Here is a 14,815-nt window from a genome sequence, read left to right on the forward strand (position 1 = left end):
CTGCATCACACCAGATATGCACAAATATGTGGCCATTATTCATTTTATATGTCCATTTCCATCGTTTTACATTTGCTTTAAGTGCATTCAAAGCCAATTCCCAAACAAGTGGTGAATGGATGCAATAAAGGAGAGTTCAGACAGCTGTGACCTTGGAGCCAAACTGCGAGCGGCTGACAGGACTTTGTGGGTTAGAAGAAAAGCCTTTATTTATAGATCAGCTGTGTGTCGATCAAACCCCATCGAGGGGAAAGCGGCAGCCGCCGGAGAGGAGGAAGCAAAGTGAGTGTATTTTAGAGTTGCTAGGAGGGTTGTGTTTTGAAGAACTAATACAGTGTGTGCCTCAATCTCACTTAATTCCATTTAAAGGAAATTGATTTGGAGGTTGTGGGATTGTGCACAGGGTTGTTCGCACTCTCCTTTACAACTGTGATAAAGTCTTGGCCTCATTTCATTCATTTGCGTCCTTTGGTGCTACTACATACAGTAATGTGCTGTTGTGCCATCATACATACAGCAATAAGAGGAAGAAAAAGGATGAAACTTTAATAATTACCGTGGGGGTGAAGTGACTCACAACTGCAACAAGTAAGAAGGAGAAAATGGAAAATAAATATTAAACTGAAAGAAAAAAGGAATCTGGCCAACTGAAATTATAAAGCATACTGTAAATATTAACATCACACTGGAACATGCATGAGAATCATTAGAAGACGTGCAGGACCCAATATAATTTGAATATTGTTCCAATATTAAAAAAAAAAAAAGGTTTTCAAACTTAAATCTTAAAATTATTAATTTTTAAAGTGAAAGAGTTTTTATTTTCACTTAAGAAATCAATTCATAACAATACATAACTTAATTATAGGAAAGCGCCGTGCCAGGAAATTTAATATTGAAAGTGCAGAAAAATCCAAATGATTTAGTACCTGGATGTTAGTACCTTGTTATGGTGCACATGCTACCATTAAAACATATTTCAAAAAAATTTGAAAGTTAGTGCCTAAACTCTGGTATAATTCATCTGGTTAAAACACTGAACAACTGAAATTAAACCCAACTGAAAAATGCCCATATTAAAACATGCTAATCCACTCATTGCACAAACCCGACGTTTCATTGTTCTTCTCAAAGAAAAAGAAGAAAAGACAGCCGCACACATAAACTACAGCTTTGATTTAATTCCCATCTTCATCTTTTTTCACCAGGGAAGTCCACTTATCACAATATCACTGGGCGGCATGTAGTTGTAGTCATTTTGCTGTGTACATGCTCATGCAGATGAGAGCAGCGGAGGTTCATGTTTTCCACATTCGTACGGGAAAAATCAAAGGCAGCTGAGAAACTCAGCAAGGCACAAAAGCTTCTCAGACAGAGAGAGAACGAGAGAGGGAGAGCAAGACAGGAGAGAAAACAAGTGCATTCAGTGCCAGGACTGTTAACAACCACCTGTATGTGCCCACCTGTGGTTTCTAAAATAGCACTCACAAAGAGCCGCCACCCCAGGAGGAATTAAAACTAATACTAAAATTATCTTTGAAACATAAACCCTTTGAAAAATATCTACTTAACACATTAGGTTAGGAACAAATGTTGAAGCGTACAGATTTACCATATATTCATGTTTTCACCATTAGTGTGTGCTCCTACAAATTCATACTTCGATTCTAAATTCCACTGAGCTGAACTGAATACGCTCATTCATGATGATCAAATTGGGATTCACTGAAGGCAGAAATGAAATCATTACTAAAAGACCATCATCTTAAGCCTCCATCTCTAGAGAGAAGTGAGAAGGCTGCTGCCCCAGATTGCCTAAAAATGCAGATAAGAAACGATCCAGCTCCAGAAATTGGTCCTGCAGGACTATTACATTGGAGAGATTAGTAGAAGATAATCATATAATGGCGATGATAGCACCGATCGCAACAAAACGGCCCCATAAAGTCACCTCTGAATAAAGAACAGGCGATACAGATGAGTGGGAATAAAGCAGTGATGTGCTTGTACTGGGTGCCATGTGTGAGACACTTGTCTGCCGGCTTCAGTGCAGCCTCTGGACAACAGGGGGCGCTCCTCTGTCTTTACATGCAGCTCACTGGTTCCCACTGGAGAGCCAGAGCAACAGGGAAGCAGAGAAGTCCTCACATGACCTTTCAGTTCATAGGAGTTTGCCTCCAGCAAAAAGCCTCTTATACGGTATATGGTAAGATTTAACAGCCTCAGTGTCCACGGCTGAGACAGTTAATGGCTGAGAAGTAGTTTAGAGGGTCAGGTGTTTGTTTCCGAGCACTGAGGGTCACAGAGGGTAAATACGGTTTCACTAACATGCTTTTCTCACATAGACACAGTAACATGTTATTAAATTCTAGTCTAAACTCAGGATGCATTGCAACAGCCACTCTAACAGGCACATGGTCTCATATGAACCAGTTGGACTTTTTTCTTTTGCGGCTGGAGTGAGACAATTCAATTGTTTCTTGCATATTTTGTCCTCTTCTAAGATTTACGTGAAAATAAACATCTTAAAAGAATGAGGCACAAGAATACTTCATAATGGAAAATTCTTGTGAAAATACATGTAAATGAGAAACAGCTTAAACTGATTTCATGGTCAGATGTTTAATAAAATCTTTGATTTTTTTTTACTGAATGCTCACTATTTAAAGTAAACTGTCATAAACTGCTAAATAAAAACTAGGTCATAGCAGTAGCAAATATTAATTGAGGGCATCCAGGAAGAAATATAATAGAAATTGCATCACTTAAAAGGAGAAGAACAGAAAAAGCTATAATATGCAAAATATATAGTGCTTTGTCACAGAAAGTTTACAAAGAGCTGCGGGAAAACACAGAGTAATATATCCATTAATATTGTTGCAATAATTGGCAGGTCAGGCTGTGCTTTCAAAAATGTCATTATTTTTGCTAATTTTGCCTTTGTTTTAAATCACGAGACAATTCTAATGAGCCTTAATGCACTTTCCAGGGATAAATTTGGAAAAAATACAGCAAACAAAAGAGTTTGCTTTCAGAAAACAACAAAAATTTAGTCAAAAAGGAAAATATCCACCAAAGACTCCCACATAGGATTCCCCTAACACTGTGCATTAAGTCTAAATACATTTTTCTAAATAATTTGTTCCCTTTTAAAAATCCTTTACTAAAGCAACAACATCTCAATAAAAAAATAGCACAGAAGAAACCTGGGGACTCATTTAGAAAAAACTTTTTTCCGGTTTGTATCATTTCAAGAAAAGGAATGTTTATATAATTTTTAAATCAATCACTTCATACTTCAAAACTAAATCATTTCGGCTTGGACACAACTGAAACTTAGTAGGATCAATTCAGTTGCTTGGAACTAAAGAAATATAACATCAGTAGCATTATCTTTTTACCTCTTGGAGCAGAAAGATTCTTTGATGAGCCTTTTATTTGTTCCTTGAGTGTCATTAAGAATCATTAAGACTTAATGAAAGACATTCTGAGATGTGTGCTTAATGTAAAATGGAAGAGAATTAGGAAACAATGTGTAAATTGTTGACATCTCCCCACTGTCTATCCCTCGCCTTGTTGCATTGCCACTTTGCATCTCTATCTTTAGCTCTTCCTTTCTGTCTCCAGGCCATATTTCTCTCTGGACAGAGCCCAGGAAATTATAGTGTGGTGTCAGGAGACACCACTAGTTCTCTGACCCAGACTTGCTGCTATAAATTCAAACTTTTTTTGGGTGGGGGATATTCTCCGATATTCTCGCACCTTGACCCCATCATTTCCTTGGTGCATCTGGTCCGTGAGCGAGCTGATTTACACACCGGACATCGGCACACAACAGACACAAACACAACGTCTCCGAGTATACTTGGGTGGTCAGGAGCTAACGCACGCAGCAAAAAGAAACACAGCCAGCATTTCTGACTTAACACATGTGACTGAGCAGTAACATGCAGCCACAATGGGCTGATTCATAACTACAATTTTGTGGAGCCAACACACCCTAATCAAATTTGATTAAATGAAAGGAAACACTGATTAAGTATGTGAACAGGAGACTGTTGTGACCACTCACAGGACATTTTCACCCTCTGCCCTGGACAATTTTAACACCAAACACTCACAATAACTACAAATCTAAAGTTGCACAGTTCAAATTACAAACTACTTTTAAAACATTCTTCCTTTATGTAATTTTGTTCTGACAAGTAAGAATATAGTTTATACACTTCTCCAGAATGGAGCATGTAATCTGCATTTTAATACCTTTTTGCTTACTTGGAAAAACTCATTCAGACCAGACACTGCAGAAGAAATGTAAAAAAGAAGCTTAATGGATGCCAACATTAAATGAACAAAAAAAAAAAAAAAAAAAAAAGAGAGACTTGAATAGTGTCTGGACATGCAGCAAAATAAATTTTTAAATAAAAAAAATTGATTTAAAACAATGATGCTGTTTTTAAAAAACACACAGAAGCAGCTTTGACATTAATGGATGATGACACATGCTTTATTGAAGACGAACGTCAGCATGTTAAACTTTCTGTCTGAAATCTAGTACATACACGCCAGACAATGGACACCTCTGGCTGACAATGGGTGTCAAAAAAGACCCATTGGCTTAATCCCTTCTATAAGTTTATACACAGGATGCAGGGTTTGTATTTTCATATGGTCTGTAATAAAGACGGAAACAGGTTTTAGGAAAAACTATGCAATATGCCATGTGTTTAATTCTGATTAATTAACTTCTCTTGCCTGTGTCAGTTGTCACAGGCTTGTGTCTTGTCTATCATCTTGTCAAAGTTTGACTCAGAGTTCAGACAAAACCTGATTTCTCATATTCACTGGACTGGAGCTGTAAATACATCTCACATTGTTTGCTGCAGAGGAACAAACACAAACTAACTTGGATTCTTCAGGAATCCAAATGAAATCCAGGGCTGGATGAAAGAGCTGCATTTTGAGAGCTTTAAAGGACAGACTTTCTCTTTTTTTTCTTCCTTTTCCCTCCTCTTCTACCCTGTTTAAGATTCCTGGCCTTTCACCTGACCCTAGGCCTTAGCCAAAGGGGTTGGGGGAGCTGGTTGCTTGTGGTGGTGGGGGTTAAAGTGTAATCCTGGTCCTGTGACCACAAAGGCTTGGCCCCTGAGGGCCAAGGACCAGCCACATTTTCTGAATTGCAATGTTATCCCTCAGCAAACCCTTCGGACGGACTACATATCAAAGGATTACATTGCAGGCCTTCTTTCTGCTCTGGGGTTTAAAGATGACCAGAAAGCCTCAATGCTTCCCACTGTTTCCTCTCTCAATTATGGATTTTAAATCAAACAGTTATGGTTTTATTTTGGTTTTGATTACGTGGGAGAAGATTACACATTACAACTTAAACATTCCAGAGTCTAGTTTTAGATCTTGTAAACAACACCAGAGAGAGGAAAAAGCTGCTTTTAGCATTATATAAATGTCTCAGTACAGCCAGCTTCACATCAATCTATTAACAGGAGTAATTGCTGCATAACATCATTACAACTGACACATATTTTAAACCACTCTGATGCTGAGATCTGGCTGCTAGTGTACTGCTAATTGCTTGCTTAAGTAATCCATTAAGGAGTGTTTCTACAACAGCTTGCATGCTCCATTATCATCAGTTTTATTCTGAGGAAACCTTAACAAAGGTCGCCTCTTTGCATTTCAACCTAAAGAATTTGCTTTTTTTTAATGGAACAACTTCAGAAGACAGAGAGAACTGAAGCGAAAGAGAGAAAAGATTTAATTGATGCCTCCCCCATTTTCCCAGGGGGAGGAGGGACGAGTGGTAGAAAAGAGAAGGGGGTGATGTGACACTACTTTTCTGGTGTTGCGACTGTACAAAAGGAAGCAGATTTGCAGAAGAGGTGACCCCTGACCCCTAAAGCTGCAGAAAAGGTCCATGGTGGCTCCAGCACCACCCAATCAATCACCTCTCAGAAGCTGCTGGTCAACTGGACTGTAGGAGGACACCACGGTCAGACGAGTGCGCCCAGCCTCCAAACATTCCTTCAGAGGATTTTGTTTTTGTTTGTTTGTTTGTTTTTGAACAAGGAGAAGGTTTATAAATTAAAACTTAAATGGTTATGATTTTTCTGTAAAAATATAATTGTTCCATCTCAGCAAATTCCTTAACTTTATTCCCTTTGCTCACATTACATGTCAGAGTCAAGAATCTGGCAATGAGTAATCTTCACTAACTTATTAATTGTCTTCAGAAAATGAATTTCAACAACGGCTGAACTTCTTCACCATGGTGGCAAACAAAAACAAGCAAAAAGCAGCCAAACTATTTGCACTTATTTTCACTTAATTTGTTTAGTCCTTTTTCCAGTTTACAGTAAACACATCCGTTGTTGTTAAAAAGCTGAGGAATATTCTTCCTCAATTGAAAAGCAAGAATGAAGGAAAAATGAAGATAATGTCAAATAATTAAAAACAGCCACTAAAGAAACACTCAATAATGGCAAAATTACAGCGTTAACAGTGCTCTGAGCATTTTTGTGATCAGAGTTTACCTGCATTTTTGACAAACAAATCAATCAAAAGTACAGAAAATTTCTTGGATTTTAATATATGTCTAGGGGTTCAGCTTGTTTTCTTGTTATTTACTAATACCTCAGGGTATAAGACTGTGATTATATTTTTTCACTATACAACAATGCACGTAAGTCTTGATTTCTGCCCTGTTCACTAAAAAGCCATTAGCCGGAATAGTTAAAACATAGATGTACTCCAATAAATTAATGATGGTTTTATTTTAGTCTCAAAAGTACATTAGCCCAGACAGGCAAACATCTTTTACACTGTGTAGGCCAGCATGTCTGTTCATAATGTGTGTTCCAGTAAGCAGACTAAAGTCTAAACTAAAGTTTACCTTTTCACATCCTCTTTTTGAAGTTTATGGTTTATGATTGAGATGTTGATTTCTTCTTTAAAACCTTCATGAATAACTTACAAAGCAATTCACCTAATTTACTAAAACTTCCTGGAAAATGTTGCCTTATTTTTGTTTTATCCAAACAAGTTTTATCTGTGACAGTTTCAAGTATCACGCCTGTCATTTGTCCTTTTTTCTTATTTTTGTCTATATTTTACCTGCAAAATATCTATAAATCAATAAATATCAATACGTCTTGCAGGATGCTGTGTCTTAATTTTTTATTTCACCCCATGACTGTGATTGACCAGCAGCTGACTACTTTATACTATACAGACCACTTGTAATTCTCTTAATAAACAATCCTGGCTGTGAAAGTTAGCCAAGGTCAGTGTAGAAAACAGCTGGTTGGTGATTTACGTGTGTGTTTCTGAAGCCACAGAGAGTTTGGAAGACTTGTTTGTGAATAAATGCATAATTAAATGCTAAATTAATTTTTAAGAGACCATTAACATATGAGAGCTATGAGAGTGGGAATGAAGGGCAGCAAAGACAATGACAGAAGCTGCACAGCAACTTAATCTAACTAAATAATAAGAATTATATAGGATAAGTGTTTGTAATGCTCCTAAATATACCTGGGCCCTTGCACAAAGACACTACTTTGCATTTTATAAAACTTTTATATCTATGACAGATGCACAGCTTTTGTAATAATTTCCATTTTTAAAAATATACATTTTCAACATGTTTTCATCCAACTTTGACCTACATCACTCAAGATTCATAAACTGTTTAGAAACAAGTGAAAAACGTTATAACGTCAAGACTCACATCATCATCTTTCCAGTAATTTGAAAACAAAAGTAACTTCCTGGTCCTCCAGTTTTAAACTTATAATCATGGACATAGTCCAATTATAAACAAAGGCTTTTGGTTCCATATAAGAGTCATGGATCTTGTTTAACATATTTAGGAGAGACTATTTAAATATTATGAAAGACGTGTGCAATATTTGTGTTAATTGCAATCTTACATAAAAATTATTAATTTGTTTTCCGGCTGGTTCACTTTGATTAGGGACATTAAAATACTTTGTTCGCCTCACCTAATGTCACAGATGACATTTTCTTTAGATTGTATTTCACTACAGATAATAAGTTGAAAATGTTTACAGTATCTTTAAGCAATGAATCAGACTTTGCACTTAATGTAAAACTTGGTTTCATTGGGGCAGCTGAAGCTGGCTCATTATGAACTCATGTTTATCTGTTTGTGGCAGCTTTAAGCAGGGCCAGCGGGTCAATAATAGCAGCAGAGAGCGTGCAGGTCATCTTTGAGTTACAAATCTGTACTGTATAATGTGGGATTGAAAATTATGATTAAAAAAAACAACTAATACACAATACACAATGCACATACTGTAAAATGTGTATTTATAGCAAGTAGGCCATCTAATCTGGTGATTCACTCATAAAACCACACCTGAGCAAACATGCACAGGACATTTTGTTACAAGCAAACAATTAAACAAGTGAAACTAGAAAGTGCAGTGACTCAAACAATCAGACATCAGGCCATGTCTTTACTCATCTTGGATATAAAATGTAAGACTCACAGAATGTTTGTTTAACTTTTTTCTTCCAAGAACATTTCTTTCCTTTTTTTTTTTTTTTTGGTGACTGGTTGCAAAAGCTGGACCAGGTGCCATCTATCAAAACAATCTGCTCTCAGAGGGAAACCTGCTATTAACTGATAAGAGCCTGCCCTCGGTGGGGTGTAATGGGTCCCACTTGAGTTCCTTTTCGGAGTATTGTTGTAGCAGGCAACCTCCAAGACAAGCCCAACTCAGTGACTGCTCTGTTTCACCCCTGCCTGTCTAAAAGTTCAGCAACTGCTTCATGCTACTAGAATGGTCTTTAAGAGCCAAATTCAGCCGAACATGTCAGAGGTGAGAGACTACATTCCTCCATAGCTGAAAAATCTTAGCACAGAGACGTCAGTGTTACTTTCCACACATCAATATGAGACTACAGCATCTAAGAATATTATTATCTCATATCATCACTATTCTTTTATGCATAAGAGTTTCAGGGAAATCACACACTTGTGGCTTCTGGTTTACATCCATGTTTTGTTCACTTATACATCATATATCTTTTACTATATGTGAGATGCATGAAATTCTTTCAGTTTAAATTCCCACTTACAGTAACTCTAAATGGAATATACACTATTATTCTATTAGTTCGCATGGATTTCAATAAAAGCCTTTAAAATCCCTCAAAAACACCAAACCTGTGGTTCCTAAGTATTTTTGGTAGGCAGCTCACTTCCTGTAGACAGATGCACTCAGCTCATCAACTGGGTGCTAAAATCGCATTCAAATGGAGTGATAATGTCAAATGTCATTTTTATAATTGGGACGGTTCAGGATCTGTGCTTGTTTTGTCTTAATGATTTACTTCTGTCCTCAAGACTCAGAGAGAGACCGACATACACGCCATGTTCCCCTGATGAACATATATCACATTTAACTTTAAAGGGACTTTAGATGAGGGAACCCCTCTCTTCCTGTTGTGGCAGTCTTATTCATTGAAGCCATTTACGGGAAGGCTGCCAAAATGACCCATCAGAGATTGACGGGGGTTAAGCTCCCATAATCAATATGACACTGCTAAGTGCCCTTTGATTGAGCTGCACGCAGTGTAAAAGGACATTTCTGTGTGCCCGGCTGCTCTTGCCACCAAGAAATGCAGCATTTGTCCAAAGCTAAACGGTCTTCTGAATGTCATTGTCACGGGTACATTAACTTTTATATGAGTCTGAGAGACAGACTTGGAGTGAGGATCAACGGCCATTTTCATTAGCGTGGCTGCTCAGTACCATTAAGAGTGCTGTCAGACAGACAGGGACAGAAATGGTTTGCATGGGGTGCGTGAGCAAAGGCTGGAAATCTCATTCCTTCACTTTAGATGCACCACGAGAAGCCAGAGTGGTGAAGGCAGTGGCAAAATTTGCCAAAGGAAAAATAAGCATTTTGTGCTTGTATTAATCTTATTGCTTCACACCTAAGCAACACAACAGAGCTGCTCATACATTACCTCTTTTTGCTCTCAGCCGGCAACAAAATAAAGGTTTAAAATGCTATTCTACTGTCCCTTCTCTCCAGCCCCTACACCCCTCCTCCCTCTCTTTCTCCACACTAATCGAAAGGTATTTGCACTGTAAATTAAAAGAGCCCTTGTGTGTTTCTGTTTTAACACTGACACGCTCTCCTAAGATGTCCACAAACAGCTCCAATCTAATTACAGAGGGAGATTTACTTCAAATAACACTGTGGACAAAAGAACCCTAGCTATTGTTGACATGGGGCCAGTGTTCCACATCTCTTTCTCTTTTTCACTCTCTTGGGCGAATCCTTTTATATTCAAAGTCCTTGCCTTGCCAAGGTTAAAATGCGATGGGATATCTGAAAGTAGGGAACCTCCTGACAAAAGCGGCCTTTTTATTTCCCGGATGGAAAAGGCCTTCGTTGATTTTCACTGTTCCATTTCTTTCCTTATCTATCTTTTTTTTGGCAGCCAGATCTCAAACAAAGCCGCAACGGCTGACACACAAATGTAACAGGGGAGAAAAGCCGCATCCAAGGGAGTTAAGATCGTCCGACAATGGGACATGCTCACTGGGGTTGCATTGTAAGGTACCGCTGAAACACATCCTCGGGGTCGAAAGAGGGAGAAAGGGGATGGTGAATATTGGCTGGCCAGATTTGCAGTGTGTGTCCTGCTGACTTCCATTTTATGGCCTGTGAATCGCAGAGCCCTCTGGGAGTCTATAATCCGCTCCCCCCCACTCACCCTTCCACTGCCCATACCACATCATTTTATTGGTCTCTTTGGATGTGTGGCTGATGTCTCTGGTTTACAATGATCCATCCATGTGGGGATTCTCCCTCAGCCAGACTGTAGCAACACTACGGACATACCAATTTGCTACTGGATCCCACCCACCTATTTCTCCCCCTATAAGAATACCACCTCCCTTCCTGACATGCTGTTGTCCCATGGTTTCCTGTGGCGGTGCCTCAATGCGACTGTGCCCACCGTGACACTAAGCCTCGCTACTGAAGCTCTGCAGTGCAGGGGCCCAGTGGGTTATTTCTCAATGAAAGAAGCTGGGTGCAGGGGAATGTAGCAGTGCCAATTCTCATTCACACATTTATCTCATTTACACACAAACCACACATCCCCTATTCACATAGGCCTCCATGCATAACACTTATAGCTGTGGTAGATGATTACTGCTGAGTGTTGGTCACACTGCAGCCGCGCACAGTATCCATCAGCCAAACAGAGCATCTTCCTCCGCCTGGAAAAACTCATTTAGATCTTATCTGGGGAAAAATTTGTTTGCTGAGGGAGAAGGAGGAGGTTAGTAGCAGGAGAACCGACTGTAGTCTAGCTAGTCCCACTTGATTTAATTTAGCCACCGATAGTGTCTCTGACCACTTGTACTCTTCTTATTTTGGAAGGTGAGTGAGAGTGAGTGCCAAGGAGAGAGAGATGGAGGGTGGCAAAGGGAAAGAGGTATTTGTTTGCAGAGACAGAGGTAGAGTCTCTCCACGTCTCTATACATCTGAATGTGGGCCGGAAAGCATGAATGTGGCACCTGATACGGACTGTGACCCAAAACACAGTGTACGAGTTCCCTGGCCAGCCGGGCACAGGCGGACAGATGGATAATCTGCCTTCGTCTACAGACAGCTTGCTCAATTATGAGTGGGATGCTGAAAGGACTAGGATGGTGCTAATCAGCATTTTGACTCACCAGATGACACTGACAGGAAGCTCTCCATGCTAACATTTTGTGATCAGAAGTCATAATGCTAATGCACATCTGCCCTTTAGCGACGAGCTGCGCTGAGCGAAAAAGCCTCATACACATCTCTGCAGTGATAATTACATTCTAACAGCAGGGAGAGTTAAGAGTGATCAGTGTGGAATCGCATTCACACATCCAGGGTCCAGGGGGTGTGTGTTTGTACATTGATATACGTATGTGCGTCAGCGTGTGCACCAGTAACACATGTGTAGCACAGCCTGCCCAGGCAGGAAGAATATTTGCTTTGGTTATCGCCACCCTAATGCTCACTGACAACTTAATAACATCACAATTAACTAAATGCTAAACAGATGCCAGAGCTGGACTAATGTGATTGAGACAATCGACACTTTTGACGTGACCCCTGTGTAGCGCTGCCATTGGCCTAATTTGCTTGAGTGACATGTCGGTACTGTGTGCTTTTCTGCATTTTTTGTGTGTTTTTGTGTGTGTGAGTGTGTGTGTGTTAGTACTGAATGCTAGGCTACGCTTTACAAAGTAGAAAAAGCAAGGATGAAAAGAAACTTTATGACTAAAAAGAGCTTTTTTTTGACCATCGTATCCTTATTGTACTCCATTTCCCCCCCTCTGCTCTTTCTCATTTTCTGTCTCTCTTCCTTTTCTCCCTTCCTCCCTTTCCGCCACTCTCTCTCCAGCCAAACTATTTCTGGCTTGAGAAAAGAAAGTGTTTACTCTGTGGCCAAGGCCTGCTGGAATCACGCTGTGTTCCCACTGGCTAAACCCACTATTGCCACTCCATGGTTTGCATATTTTCCCTGTATTACAAGACTCTGTTAAAAAAAGGACATACAGAGATAAAGAGAGAAAGAAAGTAAAAGAAAAGAGTGCAGGCTCCCCCTCCTATTATATGTGGATTTTCTCTGGCAGTGCTCCTTGTGTATGTGTGTGTCTGATCACATTGAGATGAATCACGTATAAACAGGAACACCAACAGTTGGACAACAAATTCTTTCGAGGCCTATGGACTCTGCAGTTCCTGTCGTTTCAAGAGCTACTCACGGCCCGCATCGAATAACAGGGGACTGCTCATATTGACTGTGGTCTTAGTCTGGCAGAGGAATGCACAGATTTCAATGCAAATTACAAAGCTTGCACTTGTGAATACACAGTTCAGGTTGGTAGTTATAGAGCATGAAGAGAAGTGTAAAATGCATGAAACTCTAGGAGTGAAATCTGCAGACAGACTAAAACAACATACTTTTCCTCTAATGTATTGGTTTTTCTTTTTTTCGTTTGGGAGCCACTTTCTCTCTGCACATATTCTGACCTTTTGTCTTTCTTCACCAAGCTCCAGTTTAATCAAGTTGAATGTGAGTGTGGTGGGCTTTACCAATAAAGTACAAGAGCTATAAATAATGGTGGCAACCAAAACAATCTAATAAAAACAGACATGAAGATAGCTGGAAGAAGTATGGAGATAAAGACAGAATGAGAGGAAAAACAGTAGTTCAGACATCAGAACAGTCTTACAGAACGACAAGGAGAGGCTTTTCTAGAAATGCAAACTGAAAATGACACGTTGGGGGGGGGGGGGGGGGGGGGGCGTGTTTAAATGAGCACAACAGTTTCACAATATGGCATTATGGTGTAGGACAAGATGCACATTAAAACAGCTTTGGAAAAAGATTACAGCTGATATCACAAAAGAAATAACAGAGCTTAGAGTATTGGACAACTACAGGTCTTCTGCAAGGAACATTGACTATAGTTTTTGAGTAGCTTTTCTCACCAAATATTACTGCTCCATATTGTCCTTGATTATTATAAAGAAAAATGCAATCCTTAATGGTATTTTTCTGTCTCAGTAAAATAAGTTTTGACATTGAGAAACTGACCTGTGTTCTTGCATGTGCTCTAGAAGGAAAAGCGTGTCTGCAGGTACAGCCCGATGTGCATGTCATTTTAAACGGAACAATGTAAGGTATTTGTTTTGCAACTGCAAATAGTCATAGCTTCCCTTGGCTTTTGGAAATGTGAAAATATATATTTCTATGTATAAATATATATTCTTGTTAGATGACATTGTACTATACTGAAAGTAGCTCAGAGTATGCCCCTACCCATTCTCATGCTTTTATTTTTTACATTTGCCCTTTAACACATTTTACCAGAAACATCAGATGACGTGTGACAGTTCTGAGTCAGGGCTACTATTAGTATATCGGCAGTACAGTCAAAATAACTGCAGGTGTTAGAGCTTTTTTCTTTTTCACTCAAAGGGAAGCCACTGACTGCCATTCACACTGCCCTAGACAGTATTTCAAAATAAAAATGCAGGCAGGGGTGGTCTCACGTCAGCGTACACATTACATTTAGCTGTGCTTCCTGTCAATCACCTGACAGTCACATAATGAAATGGAAGTCTCCACCAGGAAAACCCTCCTATAAGCTCAGCCTTACAGGTTGGGTCTGCCTGGGAAGGCTGCTAATATTGCCGGGCTGGGGTTTTAAAAATCAGACCAAGTCTCAGCACATACATTACATAACAATTGGAGGACATGAGACAGAGGCAGTAGTAAATGGGCTACAACTCTAGTAAATGACAGCAGTGCTTTTCTTTAAGGATGAGAGCTCCATGAAAGCCAGGCAAACTGTGTTCTTTCCTTACAAAAGCCCACAGGCGAGTCCCACTTTAGAGCTAGAGTGCCCCTGATGTGATGCCATCCAATTTGGGAAAATATGTGACAAAATTTAGTCGTCAGTAGATTTAATGTAACTCACAAGTGACTTCGGCTTCTCAACACAGGCATTCCTGGATTTAAATGTGTGTATGCATTGCAACACTGCCAAACAAATCGGGGCCGTGTTTGTGCATGTGTATTTGCACAAGTTCACTGGGTAAAAAGAGCCACATGATGTTTTGTTGTTAGTTCCCTTGGCATGCCAACCAGCACCCCCACCCCATCCCTACCCACAGTTTGATGCAAACGAGCTTGTCCGTTAGGAATGACAACAACTTCAGCAATTCCTCAGCAGCACCCAAAGAATCGAATGGCTTTG

At 39.6% G+C, this 14,815-nt stretch overlaps 1 protein-coding gene across 5 annotated transcripts in view; it reads right to left on the bottom strand.

Moving 5' to 3' along the window:
• Positions 1-14,815, bottom strand: part of zbtb16a (zinc finger and BTB domain containing 16a) — a 128,852-nt gene that overhangs the window by 29,886 nt on the left and 84,151 nt on the right. For 2 of the 5 annotated variants that reach the window (XR_010912158.1, XR_010912157.1), the window contains exon 5: positions 557-579. The exons of the other annotated variants lie outside the window; for them this stretch is intronic. The gene's annotated coding sequence lies outside the window, so the exon portion shown is untranslated. The remainder of the gene's footprint in view (positions 1-556; positions 580-14,815) is intronic. 5 annotated transcript variants of the gene reach the window in all.

The sequence above is a fragment of the Channa argus genome, chromosome 22 (assembly GCF_033026475.1).
Source record: "Channa argus isolate prfri chromosome 22, Channa argus male v1.0, whole genome shotgun sequence".
NCBI classification, from domain to species: Eukaryota; Metazoa; Chordata; class Actinopteri; order Anabantiformes; family Channidae; genus Channa; species Channa argus.